This window comes from Seriola dumerili, unplaced genomic scaffold (genome assembly GCF_002260705.1).
Source record: "Seriola dumerili isolate Sdu_G_001 unplaced genomic scaffold, Sdu_1.0 BDQW01000478.1, whole genome shotgun sequence".
NCBI lineage: Eukaryota > Metazoa > Chordata > Actinopteri > Carangiformes > Carangidae > Seriola > Seriola dumerili.
The window spans coordinates 2,109,155-2,122,728 of NW_019174733.1; the positions used below are offsets into that span (position 1 = coordinate 2,109,155).

Consider the following 13,574-nt stretch of genomic DNA (forward strand, 5'->3'; position numbering starts at 1 on the left):
CACAATCAAGGATGCTTTTCCACCACAAGGCTTGGGTGATGATCAAAAGAGGGTTTGGCAGAATGAGAGAGAACAGGAAGAAGGGTAGTCGTGAGTGTGCCAAATTATATACCTGAACATATAATGGGATGGGAATTGATAAAATTGTATTAATAGAAATGCCATTATCGATTCTGATTATCAATTCTTTATAGATTCCTGATTAATTTTCTGTTTGGCAAAAAGTATGTCTACACAGGTTTTCAGCATCAACGGAAAGCCCTGCATGTGACTCAGGTGTGCAAAAGCCCCACTGTTTAACCGCTGTTTTAATTTAGGTAAGAGGCCCCAAAGAGTGAGGGCTGAACTATATTTGATATTTGTATTGAAACTTCCCTGCCATGTTTGCTCATCCACACCTGCTGTTGTTTCCTCTAACCTTTGACCAGCTGTATGAAACATCTGTTATTAGTGATGTGGCTTGGCAGTTGGCTCCAACTGAATTGCCAGAAACCCTGAGCCCCCAAAAGTTAAAGGTTATTGTTTAGTTAATGTGCTCTGTTTCAGCCTGCTTCCATGTCTAGTCCATATCATAAACACATGAAGATCAATGGCAATTATTGCTGGATAATTTGGCAGCAAAACAATCTAATACCAGAGAGACATCAAGTCACTTCAAACTGTAGTGTAGTATGTATGGTGTATGGTATATCTCTCTAAAACACATATACACAGACAGTGTTACATAGATCATATATTATTCATGATCAAAATAAGAGCCACAGTCTGTAGCTGTGTTTCTGTGCAAGGAAATGAGTCTCTGCTTAGTCCACAATTCTAAAAATCCAGGTTCACTTTGACCACTTATGGAGAATATGAACCACACACTGCCACCCATGATATAGTGCAGATAATACAAGCTGCTGCCTAAATATTACTGCGCCATTACACTGTTATAGATTTATACCTGTAGTGTGAAACCATCAATGGTCTTCTAATGATATGATGATAGAGCCAGGACATAGTTCCATTAATTCATCATTCTATATTCTCCTCCACAGCTTCCAGAGACCCTGCTAATACAGACATCATCTCCTGTCCCACGCACATAATAAAGGCCTGTCAGATCCACACCGTTATTAATTAGCACTTCTCTGAGGTGAAATTCAATCAATTGCAGCCCCTCTGATAGCTTTTTAGCACGTTATGCAAATCGGATGTGACCAAGTCCTGTCACTGCTATGGTGGCCGCTGAGGAGAAAACCACTGCACAGCCACTCCTCAGACTCCTCTCCTCCTCTTTCTTCTCCTCCTCCTCCTCCTCCTGCTCCTGTGATGGTGCTAACATATTCATTACTTTAACATTTGAGCTCTCCTAGCTCTGATAGCATCAGGGAGGGTGAGAAAAAGAAAGGGATGGAAGGAGAAAGGGGGGTCTTAATGTTCATTTAATTAGAATTAGACATATGGCATACGGAGCAGAGAGGGTGACAGGCCCTGCAATGACTCACCTGAGGGGAATGGAGAGGCAGCACTCAGACACCATGAGATCATAGGAGTACAATAATGGATGGACGGAGGTATTTGATCTAAGTGGGTTGACTTCAGCTTCATGGTTTGAATTAGTAAGGATTTCTGTATAATAACAGATTTACTGAATTATATTTAATACTAAAGCATCTCAAGGGCTATAATATATGACTGTTACAGTCTGACATGAAGGTTGGTTGGTTTCTGTAGTTGTACAGCAATAATACCCGTGATTCCCGCGGAGGCCTATTCATGCCTTTAAATTTTAGGTTTATATAAATTTAAAATGCTGTGCCAAGACAAAAAGGTTCAAAAACAATGTCATGATTCTATGATTATTGAGACAGATTTTAGCTATAGCCACAGTACAGTCATACATCACTGCAAATGCACACTTACATGAAACCGTGCAAGGATGGGGACAGCTAATGGTTCCAAAATCTCTCCCAGGAACCCATGCATTTTTCATGTCGCCGTAAAAGGACTGTCTGTGGCAAATCTAACTGCGCCGGACGCTAATTGATCTGCGCCTTTAATGCATGTGAAACAAGGGAGTGTCGAGCAATGCTGCAAAACTGTCATCTCAGCCTTTTTCCTCTAATGCAGCCATAAATCCTGTAGTCGTCGCCCCCTCAGTCAGATGTTTTCATTACTACCATATCAGTTTTATTGAAATTACTGACATCTGCATGTTTCAATAATTGTAGGTCCTGCAAAGCTGTTGTAGCAATTTTAAAGGGGGAGGCCCCCGCTCTGCATTCTGGATCAATTTTCTGCTCTCGAGGGACAAGAGAGGGAATGTGGTATTGGAAAAGGCACAGGGGCCCTGATAGATTGTGTGGTTACTCCGTGACGGAGACAAACAGTTTAATCCGGTGTAAATCTGCAGGCGCAGTGTGAGATTGTTTTATACAGAGATGTAAATTGCATTGTCAAAATCAGTCATCTTCCAGGTATGGGGCTTAACAGGAGCCACTTTAGAATGGGAAAGACAAACGCTTATCTCACTCCGCAAACCCTGGGGGGAGGCACGGAGCCACCTGGAGCTAGCTCTCTCTTTGTGAGGACAAAACACCGTCAAATGAGAGGAAGCACAAATACCTGCTGAATAAGGTGTTTGGGATTTATCAAAGCTGAAAACTATGACATAAATTTGTACATGTAGCCGGCTGCACTGTAGGTTCTTATCATTTCACTGTAATGGGATCCCGGTGCAGCGCAAAACAAACAACACCGCAACCTAATATAATAGACAGTATGAGACTGGGAGGTTACAGCGCTGAGGTAACGCATGTGTTCCTCCTGTTTGAATTATCTATGGTCTATCTATGCATAATGCATACTGGGATGGGTCCCATTATTATGGCGTAGCCAGGCAAATGAAATATCCCTGGAGTTTTCTTGGCGACACAGTCCACTAAATCAATGCAGCACTTTGATAAAGCTGTGTGTCTAGATAATAAGTCAGCAATAACTACTTGCAATCATTTCATTAGGTACAGTATGGATGATACAGTTAGGGAAATGAGAAAAAGAGGGTTGAGTCTCTAATGTGGAAAGTGCTGGCTCTGTGCCTATGTGTATGTGTATGTGTGTGTGTGTGTGTATGTGTGTGTGTGTGTGTGTGTGTGTGAGAGAGAGAGAGAGAGAGAGAGAGAGAGGATATGTGGACTGTGACTGCAGCAGGTCTGTACTGCTTTGCCTGTGAATTTAGGCCTGTGTGCATGTGTATGTTCCCGTATGATGCAAAAGCATGTGTGTGTGGTAGATGTGTGTGTGTGTATGTGTTTGGTGTGACTGGGCTAGACTGATGAGGCTTTAGTATATCTGTCAGACACAGTTTGGGGATTGGAGGAGTAGGCGTGCAGGAGCCGGTGGCCATACATCTCTATTACACTAGATGGTCACCACAGTGGCCAGCTGTTTATTCTCATTAGCTCACACGTTGGCCGTCCAAACAGACTCTCTACAGCCTTGCACAAAGCCAAGTCCATCGTGGTCCAGTTCAAACCAGTCCAAAACAGATGTAGTCACATTTGAAGTGTGCTGTTTTTTTTAATGTTTCTCAATGTGTATTCAGTGTAACAGTCAGTATATTGGCAAAAAACTACAATGCAAAAGCAGAGAAAATACCAACAAAGGTACACAGAGCAGAAAGAGAGAAAGTATATCGGCAAAAATCAATATTGACGATCAATTCTACCTTACAGCCACTCAATAATTCCTCCCATATTTCCCTGCACTGCTTGGTGAAGAATCTCATGTGTTGGATATAATATCCATTTTCTACATTACAATAGTTGTCTGCCGTGTGCTGAAAATGCAGCCGTGTGACAGTGAGGCAGAAGTATTAGCAGGCTCTCTTGGTGTGGGATATGAGAGAAAAGGCTTCTTTTTCATTGCAGTGCACAGACAAGGCTGCAGTGAGAAAAGCTAATGGCTATGATTAATGACAAAGGGCCAGAGGAGAGCCGGGACACAGACGCTACATATATCATCCTCTCCCATCAGTCTATGCACCTCCCAAGACCCTCTCGGCAGAGGGGGGAGAGAGGTGGAGGAGGAGGAGGTGGAAGTGAGAGTGAGAGAGGGAGAAACAGAGAGAAATAGGAGAGAGAGAGAGAGAGTTATCTACTCCAAGTCCTTTACACACAGGAATTGCTTCTCTCTTTCTTCTTGGGGGAAAGTGAAAAAAAAAAAAAAAAAAAAAAACAAGTGACAAAGAGGTGATAAGGTGAACAAGAAAATGGCGTGTAAAATAACTGGGAGATATTCTGTGAGAGAGGAAGAGAGAGGGGGAAAGGGAGAGAGCAGTCTGTGATCGTTCCTGATTTCAAGCAACTTGACTCTTCGCATGCCGAAGCCACATTTCCAAGGTCTTATCTGCCATATGGTCTGCCCTGTTTAGATGATTTATTAGGTGAGGAAAAGAGCACTGATAAATTTTACTGTGTTTCCCTGCATAGGCAACCCATGGTGTCAATAACAAAACTCAGGCGTCTTTAATGAAAACTTTTAGTACCAAAAGGGTAGCCATCTATTTATGAGTCACTATAATATTACACCGGCAAAAAGAAATTATCTGTGCTTCTCACGCACTCCACAAAATAAGGCCTGAATTGAAGTTGGGGGGAGTGGGGGGGCACAGATCATATCCATATGTCAGCAGCTCCCAAGCACCCTGCATTTAACATGGCGCAGGTATATTTCTGCTTAATTGAAGCATTCAGCTGTTTACAGCTCACACAAAAACAGCAAGGGTTTATTTATGGCCAATTATAGAGTAGTGTTTTGAGTGAAGGAGGCCCATTATGGATTCCAGCCCTTTTGATTCTAATTAGTCACCGTGTTCAGGTTTTTGGTTTACATGCCTGATTTACTGGGGGATAGGCGGTGGGGGTGGGAATTAATTTCCTATTAAACAACATATGCCTGTTACTAAATCAGACAAAAGCTTGCTGGGAAACAAGACATGGAAACAATAACTGCAGAACAAACTGCTCTGCTGCAGTGTATACCTCTCAACTCTCTTTTTATGTGCAGAAAGAAAGAAAGAAAACAACAGAGCTACACAAACAACAGAAATTTGCCTCTTCTGCTCTGATCTAACTTTATTTAGTGTAAAATTAAATTATTTCCTATCTTAAAGTCGTGGAAATGTTTTGGTTGCACAGTTTATAAAATATAATATAATAATAAGGCTATAACAGATATAATAGCCTAATATAATAATAGGATGATGGAACAAACTTTAAAACTTGTTTAACAACTTGTTTGGGAAGATACTACAAACTCCAGCTACATTACTAATTACACTAAAGTGATTAAACATGCGTTATAAGTATCTTATACAATAATTATTATTTTATTAGTTTGTGATTGTAAATATAACGACGAAATGGTTTTCTTTTCACTGTCCTTGCCTTATAGACTGATGACGTGTGTAAGCTATTCATTACATGAAAACGGTTTGCCAAACATGTGCCAATGGCTTCCTAACAATGACCTGTTAATTTGCAACTAAATCGGAGTCACAGAGGCACATTTAGGATTTCATTTGCAAACCAAAGCTTGCCGTTTGAAGTACAAATACCCTACACTTAACAAGTTAGAGTCACAGGGGTCACAGAGGACACAAGGACAGATTCACAGAATCAATGTCAATATGTTACTACAATTGTTAGATAGGCACCAATTTACATAATAAAACAATAACCCACGGTAAAGCAAGTGAAATATGATGGCATAGCAAAAACATAAAATTGTACCTAATTACTAAGAAAATAATAAAAATTATTGATGCATAAGATTTAATGTTGTTCTCTTGTTTAATGATCAATGGATAACGAGAACAGTACAGTACTTTGTACCTCTCTTAAAGCTTTTTGATTTATTTATGGTGACTGTGTAACAATTAATATTGCACAGGCTGTATTGTCATTTTTCAAGCCATTTCCCAGGAAATGTTCTACACCCCGTAATGGCCCCTCGAACGCTGTAGCTGTCATGTCCTGGACAGCTGCATTTTTACAAGACAAACTCAGACACGTCACACTCATCTCTCTGTGGACTTACTTGCTGCTCGTTGCCACACAATAAACACACACACACGGCCAGACCCACACAGAGGCCAAGGCCAGCAGCTGTTAATAACTGCATGGAAAACTTTGATTAATATTTCACCCCTTGTTGCGGGGCTGTTGAGCAAGTGTCACCTTCCAAACAGTGTCCCATGAAACCTTTTCTTTCAGGGACCCCGCTTTGCCAGGTGGAGATGATAAATCTGTTAGGATTATGCCCCCAAAACCTCATCAGGCTAATTACAGTGTAGCGATGCAGCTCTGATCCATGTCTGCATCTGTGTTTAGGTGGAAGTCTGGACTGAAGCCAGATTAGCAGTGCTGTATGCTATGTAAAGAAATTGAGTCCTCAACTTTCAAATTAAGCAAATCTCAAAAGAGAATTCAAATCACTCCCCTCCCGTTCATTCTCAGGCTCCATGTGCTTTCAAACCTCAAGCTCTGGTCAAACCATTAAAATTAGATTCAGCGGGCCATACTCGGCCCATCTCAGGGGAGGGTGTTTGGCTGCGATACATAACAAACACAGGCACGAAGGGTGTGAAAACAAACTTGGCCGACACACCTGGATGTAAACACTTCTGTTCCGCTGAGAGCATGTTTTTTTTGTTTTTTTGTTTTTTTAATGTTGTCATTAAATTGGAGGGGCAAGGTGACAAAAACCTTGAATGTCAACATCATGTACTGTTTCATAACTGCGAAATGCTGACAACAAATGTGACAACATCATTAAGTCGAAACACAGCGTGTGCATACAATGGTTTCAGTGTTTAGTGAGAAAGAAATAACATGTTTACACGAAAAGGAGATGTATGACACATCTTAGAAGTGTTTCACAAGGAATAAGTCAGCTAAACAAAAAACAAATGAAAAACTAACTTCCATTTACATACACACAAAAACTATTTAGTCCATATGTGACCACTTGTATAAATAAATACACTTATACTTTCTATATTAATTATTATATTTTATACAGCTACATAAAATCCAAGACAATAATTATGGACCTCAAATCACAGACTTGACAGTGTGCTAATAATGTGTTATCAATAATAACCTGTACGCCTCCATCTGCTCCCACAGACTGAATGTGACAGCAGCACCAATAATCCCACAAAGACGCGTATGAGAGAAATATGAGCATATTTGTGTCATCCCACACTTCGGCGTGTTTGCTGCCGCATGGCACAGCTTCTCTGTCAGCTGTTGTCTTTTGTTTCCACACACCTCACACTGGTTGCAGCACCTGTCTTTCCCATTCCTCTGTGAAGACTGTGTAGAAGGATAGAGGATGGAGAAGGTGTGTGTCACCTGGGGTCCTCTGACTGAGAAAGGCTGTCATGCCCATCACTGCCCCAGCGGGCCCGCCAATCACACACAGGCAGGCCCACGCTGAGACAAGGCCAGAGAAAACAAGCAAACAAGACAACAATCGACAACAGTCTTTAAACACGCTTGTCATTCTCCTCTGAGAGATTTCCATTTCAGCTACTTAAGCAGTACATAAAAACACGACAGCCATTGCCAACAATCTCAAAACACAACTCTGGTGTTCTCCCTCCTCAGAGAGATTACAGATTTCCAGTCATTTAGTAGAGAATGAGAAGCGTCTGCAGATTGAGGGGATGGGCACAGCACGCGTTGGCGTGTCGCAGCCTGACTGGGTTGAGCGCGGTGTGGCGTGTCATTTTTGGGCGCGCTGTTGCTCAACATCAAGAGAAATCGATGGCGTCTCCACAGGGGCAGGGAGGCCTGTGGAATAAAGGAGCTTCTCAGGTCTGTTTGAACTCATTTTCTTTTCTGGGCGGTTGCCCCCTCGCTCAGCCCCCTAAGGCATCTCCCTCACAGCAGGCCCTGACAGCTTGACACATTGACAGCTGCCGCTGAATGACAACTGATTTGTACAAATTTCAAGCCTTATAAATCTACCTGTCACAACAAGAGCATAAAAGAGCTCGGACCCAGCAGGTAATTCGGAAGTGGTGGGGGAAGAAGAAAAAAGGCCTGCTTCCTCCTCCTCCTCTTCCTCACTCCTGACAGCCCAGTCTGAGAGGGAGAGAAAAAGATGGGGATAGAGAGTAAAAGAAGACAATATGGTTTTTTTTTCCCTTTCCTGCCAGTATACTATCATCCTCTCCTCAGGTCCACTTTGAATAAGAGCTGGTGATACCATTTTCTTGCCAACAGGCGATCAATCGTCTCATTTAGAGATTATAAAGAGTGTATTGAAAATGGAAAAGTGCAATTTTGTTTTACACCAACATTAAAGCAGCGCCACCTGCTACTCACAGGATTATCACATCAGTCTGCTTCTCACGGCTCTCACTGGGTAAATGAGCAGGCTCTTTTTACGGTATTTAAACAATATCCAATAACACACTGCTGTAGTGCCCCTACCTCCCTGCCCCCCCGGCCTTTCATCTGTTGGTAATGGTAGACCTGGCGGGCAAGGCCTATAGCTGCAATAAATCCTCTTCAGGAGTATATCTTATAGCTAGATATAAACTATGAGAGACGGGGGCAGGAGAAAATCAATAGAAGTGACAAACAGAGAAAAGGGTTTATAATTCTAAATAAGTTGTCTCTCTCATTTTTACAGGGATGATGGCTTCTCTGTCATGACAGGTAAAAGCATGACCGAATTCTTTACAAATGTAAACACAGCTGCGATGATTACTCCTCTGTAAATTTAACAGTTTCATTCTTTAAATTCAAAAATGTAACATGACATGCTGCTGACATGTGGCTATTACAGCTGCTAAAGCCGCCACCGCTGCTCCCATGCTTCCTGTAAACAATCCATTAAAATAAAAAAACATTGATCCAACACTAGAGACAAACACTCTTCTCACTGTTACTGTGTTTGGCTTCACTTTAAGGAACAATGCGAAGCAGATCAGGTGATAACAGCACAGAGGTCATCCAGTCTCTCCATTACAACTCATCCATGCTAGGCTCGGCATGCTCCCACTGTTAAACAGGAATCACATAGCTGACCGATGACACTTCTTGTGCTTGTTTACCACTGGGTTGTGATCAGTGTCGGATTGCTATAGGCTATGACTGGGACCGGAGTGAATCTGCAGAGCAGGCTGTTTTATGTGAAACTGCACTGTTTGCATGCAATCTGACAGTTGTTAATATGTGTTTTTGCGGACGAGCACGGGTCATTAAGCTAAGATTGACTGCCACAATTATCAGAAAGTGAGCGTACAACAGCACCGAGCAGATGCATATTTTTGCTGGCAGCGTGGCTCATGACTGGCTCTCAAAGTGGTTTTGTGAACTCAGGTCTGTGGGGAAGAGAACAACTCCCTGCTTTCCTAAACTCACTGACTTACTCTTTCAGTATTGGAGAACTGCCTGCTAAACCTCTTCTATTTGCAAGTAGGCAAAACACTCTAATCCTCCATTTGTGTGTATTCATCCCTGTCCTAAATGTGCCCTTCCGCACTCTAACCCTCAAAGACCCTTCCCTTCAGGCAGCCACCGACCCTGCTGTTTGATTAAGACTTAGCCCACTGCTTTATCCCTGGACAGGACCCCGGCTGGGCCAAAAAGCATGAGTTAAGCATAGGGATTATCAGTGCCACTCCCATCGAGGCAGTCAAACTGTCACACAGATCAAAGTGGTTCCCAGCTGACCCTCAGTCATTTAAGGCAGGTGTCCTCTCATATTCTAATGCCGCGACAAGTGCACAAACTCAGCTATTGAAAAAGGTACCGCGGGATTGTTTGCCTGCCATGATTGGAGTCACTGCCGTACATCATCTGAGGATTTGTTTCTAGTAAGTCATGTTGAATGAAGGGCAATGTGTAAAGCTGAACAGGATTTTTATTTATCCCTCATTAAACTTTTGCACATTCATCAGCAGGGCATATAATCTGTGTGTGCCTCCATTGATTTCGTTTCAATATCAAGTACATCACACCACAGCCTATGCAATATTCTCTAAAACCTGAAATGTTAATTATTTGCATTGAGAATTTTGATGCCAACACCAAATGTTGGCAACTACATGATACTTCATACTTATCATGCAGTTCATTTTGCCATAGTGTTAAAGGAGAAACAGAGGAAAGAGCTGACTAATTGCATGCTTTATTTTTTTTATACACATAATTGTAATTTACTGTGGACTAACTGTTGATAACATTATTGCCTTTAAATGGACACCAAATATATATAATATACCATGAAAGAATTGCTAAATTAATGCTGTAATACGTATCTACCAGCTGTTATTTACCCAAAGCAAAACGGCGACAGAGCAACAGTCAGATGTTTTTACTGAGATCATAGTTGATGACAAGAGTCCTGTTATGTCTTGATAATTCGGGAACATTGGCATGACAAGCATTGGTGCTGTAAATAAGTGAACACAGACTCTGGTGTGACACCGCTCCAGTGGGAAGACAGCCTAAACTCCACATGTCCCTCAAGACGTCCAAAATAACACTAGCGAGAAACTAACTTCTCTCAGCAGCCCGAAAACTCAAAAAATAAAAAAAATAGAAAAGGAGTGAGGTAGAAGGACAGAGAGCAACAAAGAAATTATCAGCAAATTAGATAAAGAAAGAAAAAGATTAAAAAAAAAAAAAAAGATAACCAGAGAGAGAAAGGGTGATAGAAAGGCCTGCCCAATAGTCACACAATCGTTAAAAGCACTGAATGGCTCTTATTATGGCATCTGAAGCCCAGCTGGCCTTGGATCCAGCAGGTCGGCTGTAGTTCAGCTGAGGGTCTTGTGATCTGGGGTGCGGGGTGGGGGCAGGGGAGGGACTTGGCTCAGGAAGGAGGAGCTGGGACGGAGGGGCTTGGTAGGGCAAAGGGATGACGGATGGGCCTAGGGGTGAATGCCAAAACCATAAATCCAACCTCAGCCTGACCCCACGTTCCTATAAAGTTTATTTACATTTTCACATTGCGTCCACCTCTAAAATGTCTATGTTTAGACATTCAAAGCAGCATGACGCGCCCATCTATCTTGCCACCAAGCTCTCATAGAAGACAGGGAGCTGGGACCAGTTTATCCTACCCTGACCTGACTGACTGCTTGCTCATATCCTCCCCTGTTCAAGGATCACTCAAAGGATCTTTTATTAATTGCTGGTTTGTGAAGGGAGTTTCTATTTATATTATCAAGCTGCCGCCTTTGCAGCTCGCCTGCTGAGCTGCGAGTATGCTTTGAGGCATTCGGGGACTTTTAACTTTCTTCACATTGTGTTTGATATCTTTCCCACATGTTATTCCCAGACTCATTTACTAATGTTTATTGGCATTGATTTAAGCCTTTATTTAAAGATTAAATTAGATTAACTGGCAGACATTGGCAGTAAAGTACTAAACCACAGTATCACAATTTCCTACTCCAGGGTGTCATGGGGATCGTGTCTATTTACACTTCAACTCCTTTAATGATTTTCATTCAGAAATCAGTTTAGTGTTTACACTCATCAGTCCTGCCTAGGATGATTTCTGGCAACTTTGAACACAAAACTACTCAACTGTAATTAGCAGTAGCAAGAATTCACTGTTTTACTGCCAAAACATTAAACAAAAGCGCAAAAAAAAAGAAAAAACCCTGCCACGCCAAAAGAGCTCACATGCTTTTAACTCTTTTTTTCTGTTTGTGAAAAGCCAGATAAATAAATAACTAAAGGCAACATCCTGCCGTTTCACTTTCCTGCAGCCCCCATACACTGCTCTTTTTGATGTGGGCGCCTGTTGAGAAACCTTGTTTGGACAGCCATGGGGAGGAGCTGCCAGGCTTATAAGTCTGCCACAGAACACAGGCGCACACAGGGCAGCCCGCGGGGGTCCTCTCATCGGCAGAGGGAGGGGATTCTACCACCTTAGCGGGTGAGAAAGGCACAGTATTATTACACCCCATCAAGGAAACTCCAGCTGACAATAAATCCCTGAGTGCTTTACAGTGCAGACAGTGAGCATGGAAGAGTGCCACTGAGAGTGAGAGGGGAGGAGGGAGAGGAGACAAGGAGATGAGGGAAGGGAAGGGGGAAGAGGACTATCCCTCAAAAGGCCATAAAGCCTTCAGGCTGTCATTCAGGGCAAGAACCATGGCAACGGAAAGTGTTTGGAAATTCCTCTTTTTTTTTTTCTTTTTTTACTAAAAGATTTTTGGAGCACAGTTGATCGGTCACAGATACTACATTCCTTTTAAGGCTAATAAATGTCTGATTTTACGAGGCAATTAGAAATAAAAGAACTCCGTTACATCTATTTGTTTTTCACAAGCTCCACTGAATGCATTCTGTCTTGCAAGTGTACGTTAACATAGACACAATACTAATTTTATTACCAATAATTTCATTCTGTATATAAATAAATAACTCACAGCGGAAAACAATGTACGGGGCAGTTGGCTGCAGGCAAAACCATTACTCGAACAGCGTCCTGTCAGAAAAATCTGCCAAGAGCTAAAAGAAAAATACACATCTAAAATAATCACTGATGATTCTGGGCTAGTTCTGTGGTAGAGACAGCGCTGTATGGCCTTGTGTGAGAAAACAGGGAACATGCCTAAGTTATTACTGCAGGAAGGCAATCTGTCAAAGCCAGGCTGTTCTGGCATAGCCAATACCACTGGTGAGATCAGAGAGTCAGATTCTGCTTGCAATTACTGCTAAAGGACCTTGGATGCAGGCAGCCTGCTATCAATTATATCCCTGGCCCTAGACACTTGGAGCTGTCAAAGCCCTACTGTCTTCTGTTTTGTAACAGAGGGCCGTCTGAGGCTCAGAGGAAGCCTAGCCTCTCTCCGACAGCAAGGGATTACAGTTTGTGTCATTAAGTGGCGCTATTATGGATTCACACACACTTCAGAGTATGTTTTTCTCCTACTTTTCTTGCTCTTTCCAATCTGTTACTGTACTATACCATGCTGCCTCTGCCTGTATCTGTGTCTCTCTCTCACTCTGCCCATGATGAGTGGATTAAAACTAAAAAAGAGAGAGGACAGACTATGAGAAGTGTTCTAGTTGACAGCTCTGACCTGGGTATTTATGGTGAGGCTCCCAGCTCTGATATTCACCCTGGGTACTTTATGTGCACTGCACATGGCTCCTTAAAGGGTACAGAGATCCCCTTCACCCAGCTGAACAACTCCATGCAAACTAGTACTCTGACCAAACTGTGAGCAAAAAGAAAAAAACTCTGTAAAAAATTTAGAAATCAATGATAAAATCTATTTCTTTCACATTATTTTACAAAATTTAACTGATATTGTTTATTTCTCTTGTCTGAATTTTCAGGAACCCCTAAATTATAATGATGAGGCAATTTAGCAATAGCCTACTGTGATATAAATGAAATTTACATATGCACCATTGAGCCACTTTTTCGACTGCATTTTGCTGTGCATCCTTTCTTCCTCGTGGAAGGATAGACAGGGAGAGATTAATCATTTTTCTGCAGGATGACATGACTTTGGCCCACTCAGCCCTGAGCTGTCCCTCAGG

The 13,574-nt window shown here is 42.1% G+C and overlaps 1 protein-coding gene across 1 annotated transcript in view; it reads right to left on the reverse strand.

The window, feature by feature from the left end:
* lrmda (leucine rich melanocyte differentiation associated) overlaps positions 1-13,574 on the reverse strand; it is a 200,796-nt gene that overhangs the window by 158,445 nt on the left and 28,777 nt on the right. The window lies entirely within an intron of this gene.